General features: G+C 46.9%; 1 pseudogene; it reads left to right on the top strand.

Annotated features, from left to right (window-relative positions):
- Positions 1-1,967: 1,967 nt before the first annotated feature.
- LOC142434990 (protein MCM10 homolog pseudogene) lies at positions 1,968-4,630 on the top strand (annotated as a pseudogene).
- Positions 4,631-4,854: the final 224 nt, after the last annotated feature.

Raw genomic sequence — 4,854 nt, forward strand, 5'->3', positions numbered from 1 at the left:
GAGAAAGCCTTTCTACTCCCATAAACAGTTATAGTCTTGGAAAACCACAGGGGTCTCGCTATAGGTCAACATTGATTCACTGGAAGTGAATTTGGTGCTTTGGGTTTGAAGCTGACAATGGAAACCTCAAATCCACTTGCAGGGTCCACACCTGGATTAAGCCTCTGGTGAATTCCCTCTGAACTCTGTTCAGGGATGTGCATAGCTGTCATACGGAAAGCATTATAAAGTCGATTATGGCAGATGTAGTTAGGCTTAAAGGTAAAAGATCTCAGTTTATCGTGATGTTTTTTATTTGTTAAATTGTGAAGATACTCTTTGTTGTTATGTTGTAATGTAATCCCTGATTCCGGCTGTAATCTCTGATGTTGATCAATAAGTGCTTCAAGTCCTCTTGGCTGAGCAAGGGAGTTGTGTCCTCTGTGCACCAGGGGTTGCTAAGGAGCCTTCCTCCATCAGGAGTCCACGCTGGCTCTCCTCCTACAGCCCAGCCTCTCAGACCATTTTCTTAGCACGCAGATGGAACCAGGACAGTGACAGAATACCACCTTGTACACCTGCCAGTATTCCCTTGTTCAGTCCATGGTCTATGGACAGGTTTTCCATGAGCATAATTAAGTGCTCTGGAATATCCATTCCTTGTAATGTTATCCAAATTTTTTGTTGTGTTTTTTTTAAAAAAGGATTTACACCGTCAACTGTCTTTCCATAATCTGTAAAGACAGGTCAACATATTCTGGGTATTTTCTGTTTTCAGTCAGGACCCATCTGTCATCAGCAATGATGTCCCTTGTCCCAAGTCCCCTTCTTTGCACGTGTCTGGCATGTGCCGCAAATGTTTGCGAATTACTGTTTTTGACTGGGATTTCTAGGAAAACAATCTAGTGATACTTATCTATGTATACAAACAAGCTTTATATCAAGAAATATATATATATATATCAATAAGGCATCCAAATCCAGTACAATTCACGTCCACAAGTGTGATGCTACTACTCCCTAAGTCCTTTTCATTCTCATGTAGCTGCAGCCTAGTGATGCAGAAAGGTGAAGCAGGAAACAGCAAGAGAGCAGGCCGGTGGGTGCAGTGTTCTGTGAGGCTGACATGGGTGGAAACATGGCAAGGCACCCAGGGCTCTCAGGGCTGCATGCAGAGTCGCAGCAGGCAGGAAGTCAGTCACAGAGAGAGATGGGGGGAGGAGTCCAACTTTCCCTCACTTATAATTAGGCCGCACACCCAGGTGGAATCATCAGGTTGTGATCTGGAGTGGCACATTTTATTCCACCTCTACTATTTTATACATCTTCAAGTTGACATAAAATCATCTAACTACCACAGTTACCTTAATCCAATGGCGTCTTTCAAGTGATATTTATGGTATTATTTGATAATTCTTGCATTCTGTTGGGTCATCTGCCTTAGGAAAGAGAATTTATTGGATCTCTTCTAGTTATTTGACCAGGTAGCAGTTTCCCATATTTTTGTGCAGAGATAAATGAGCACTTCCAGTGTTGTCTCCATTTATTAAAATATCTCAATTCCAGGAATCTGTTTTGCCAATGCCTTCAATGCAATGCAGATTGGAATTCATCATCAATATTGTGGGTTCTGGATCATAGTCTGCTTTCTGAAATTGATGAATGTTTAACAATTTCTTTTGGTACAGTGACTTTGTAATCCTTCCATCTTATTTTGATGATTCATGAATAGTTAAATTTTTGGTCAACATAGTCTGAAATATTGTCATTTTGGGTTGAACATTTTTCTTTCAGTTTTTCATGCCTTGCTTTATAACCTGAATTTATATTTTCCTGCAAAAATTTGCCTTCTGGGAATTTTGGCCTGTTGGACTGTAGAAAGGAAAGGAGTGCCGGAACTGGCCACAAACGATTCTACCTGATTCTCACTTCCTGGGCCCCATACTCCTTTGACGCTCCCAAGTGCATACAGCTGGTCTCCTGGCAGCATGGATGGTGAGGAAGACAATCTGTCTCTGCTAACTGCACTGCTGGAGGAAACCGAGTCCGCCCCGGGCTGTAACTCAGCAGAGGACAGGCCCTTGGCCCAGGAAGATGCTGAACTCGACCAATTTGATGAGCTGTTGAATGCTAACGGAGATGGTGAATCTTCCTCAGGGGAGGCTGATGATGAAGAAGGAGAGAGGAATGAAGATGAGAAAGAAAACCTGGCCATGCTCTTTGGAGACATGGGAAATTTGATAGATGAAGAACAAATTCTAACTTCTCAATCAATGAAAAAATAGGGCTCTTCCTGCCCCTGTCCCTGTCCCTACCTCCGGTCAAGAGAAAAAAAAATCAAGAATTGCAAGAGGAATTAAGGAAGCTTTAAGAGCAAATGAAGTCATTGCAAGAACAGCTCAAAGCAGCAACAATCCAACAGCCTGCAAGTCCGGCCTTTCTGCACAAATCCCCTGCTAAGTCTCCACGACCGTCTCTGAAGGAGAAGGTTCAGAAAGTCCAGGAGTCAATAGCTTTTCTGAAGAACTTGATGTCCCGGTTCTCCTGAAAGCCAAGCGGGCGGCTCGGGCCCCCAAGGCTGCTCCAGCAGGGCCTCAAAGTTCACCTTTAGGGATGGCCAGTGCCCCAGCCCAACCACTCCAAAATACTCCTGGGAACAAACCTAATGGGATGCAGAGGGATCAGAGCTGGAGGGCCCCAAAGAGCTCTGGGGACCAGACTGCACCCATCTCTGGGGAAGCCTTCTCTGGCCCAAGGCTCAAGAGACCTCGAGTATCCTCTACAGAAATGAACAGAAAAATGGTTGGCCGAAAACTGATCGGACTGTCTCAGATCAAGGAGAAGATGGTCCAGGAGATGCTGGGAGAAATGAACTGGGTAACCTTTGGGGTCATTGTGAAGAAAGTCACTCCACAGAGTTCTAACACCGGGAAAATATTTAGCATATGGCGGCTGAATGATCTTTGGGACCTGACGCCCTATGTGTCATTGTTCTTTTTTTTTTTTTTTTTTTTTTTTGTGGTGGTGGTGGTGGTGGTGGTGGTGTCATTGTTCTTATTTAGAGAAGTTCACAAAGAACTCTGGACTACCGAACAAGGCACTGTCATAAGGTTACTCAATGCTGACCCCATGAAGCCCAAAGACGGGTCAGAGGAGGTGTTGATCATCCTCAAAAGGTCTTGATTATGGGTGAAGCACTTGACCTGGGGACCTGTAAAGCGAAGAAGAAGAATGGACAGCCGTGCACCCAGATGGTTAATTTGAATGACTGGGAGTACTGTCAGTATCATGTCCAGACTCAGTACAGGAAGCTGAGTGCAAAGCGAGCCCACCTGCGGGGGACGGATTCCCAAAAAGCTCACCCACAGAGGCGCTGGCCTGAAGGAGCGGCTCTGCCTCGACGGCTTCTCCTATGGAGGCGTCTCTTCCGAGCCATACGCGGCCTCCGTTGCAGCGGCTCTTGCTCTGAAGAAGACGATTCAAAGCACTCTGACCGACATGGTTGTCAAGGGCTCGAACCTGATTATCCAGGAACCGTGACAAAACCTTGGATTACCACAGAAGAGCTGGTCTTGTTCTGAGGAGTTCAGAGAGCTGAGGGACTTGCCTACATCCGGAGGCAGAAACTTAAAACGACACTTGACCAAAGCCAAGACATCAGGGGTCACGGGGAGCCCTAACCTGGCTGCTATTTAGCCTATCTCGGCATCAGCCCTCTTAAAGCAGCAGAAGCCACGCCCACTGGAGATGAGGACAAAGAAATGAGAAGAAATGCAGGAGCGATCCCTCCAAAGCTCGAGTCAAGGGGAACGTCCAGCTCTGCCGTCCTCTTCTCGGCAGCCCACTTGTCCACCTCCACTAACCCGAGCTGAGCTTCCCAGGCGGGAAGGCACCACAGCCCCACAGATGCCCAGTTTGGGCGAGGCATCGCTGAGGGACAGGATATTCTCTTCTTTGATGAGTCGCCCCCACCAAGACCAAAACTGGGTGCTTTAGCTGAAGCCAAAAAGTTAGCTGCCATAAACAAATTAAGGGCAAAAAGGCAAATTCTTACCAAGACCGACCCAAACAGCATTAAAAGGAAGCAAAGGGACCCACAGGCTGTCTTGGAAGTGATGGAGCGAGTAGAACAAAGTACCACCCTTTCTCCTCCAGCTGAGGGTGAACTGGAACCAGCCAAGAAAAAAATGGAAGGAGCGACTTGCCTCCTTGGAATCTGAATTTCAGAAATTTCTAAAGGCCAAGTCTAAGCACAGAGGCATCCTCAAAGAGGCTGAGGCGGAGCTGCAGGAATGCTACTTTGAGCCACTGGTAAAAGAATGATCAAATGGAAGACAAGATGAAGAACATCAGAGACGTGAAATGCCAAGTGGTGACGTGCAAGACGTGTGCCTACACCCATTGCAAGCCCTTGGAGACCTGCATCAGCGAGCAACACGACTACCACTTTTATGATGGTGTGCCGCGCTTCTTCAAGTGCCCCTGTGGAAACGGGAGTATCTCGCTGGACAGGCTCCCTAAGAAGCACTGTGGCCTCTTCAAATGGAAACGGGACGGAATGCTAAAGGAAAAGAAAGGTCCAAAGGTAGGAGGAGAAACCCTGTTGGCCAGAGGAGAAGAACACGCCAAATTTCTGAACAGCCTTCAGTGATTCCCACATCAGCCCCTTTGCCACGCCTTCCCTTACTTCCGGCGACCCCAGAAGAGCTCCGCGTTGCCCATGTGCTCAGGGGTACATTCAACCTCAGTATTGGTGAAGCCCCTAAGCTGCCCTTCCCCCACTGTGTTGGTTTCATCAGACCAAACGTGACCTTGACATTGAAGGGAGATAATCAAAGTATCATTCATGGTCTTTCTTGGCTTTCCCTGACATTG

Source organism: Tenrec ecaudatus, chromosome X (assembly GCF_050624435.1).
Source record: "Tenrec ecaudatus isolate mTenEca1 chromosome X, mTenEca1.hap1, whole genome shotgun sequence".
Lineage (NCBI taxonomy): Eukaryota > Metazoa > Chordata > Mammalia > Afrosoricida > Tenrecidae > Tenrec > Tenrec ecaudatus.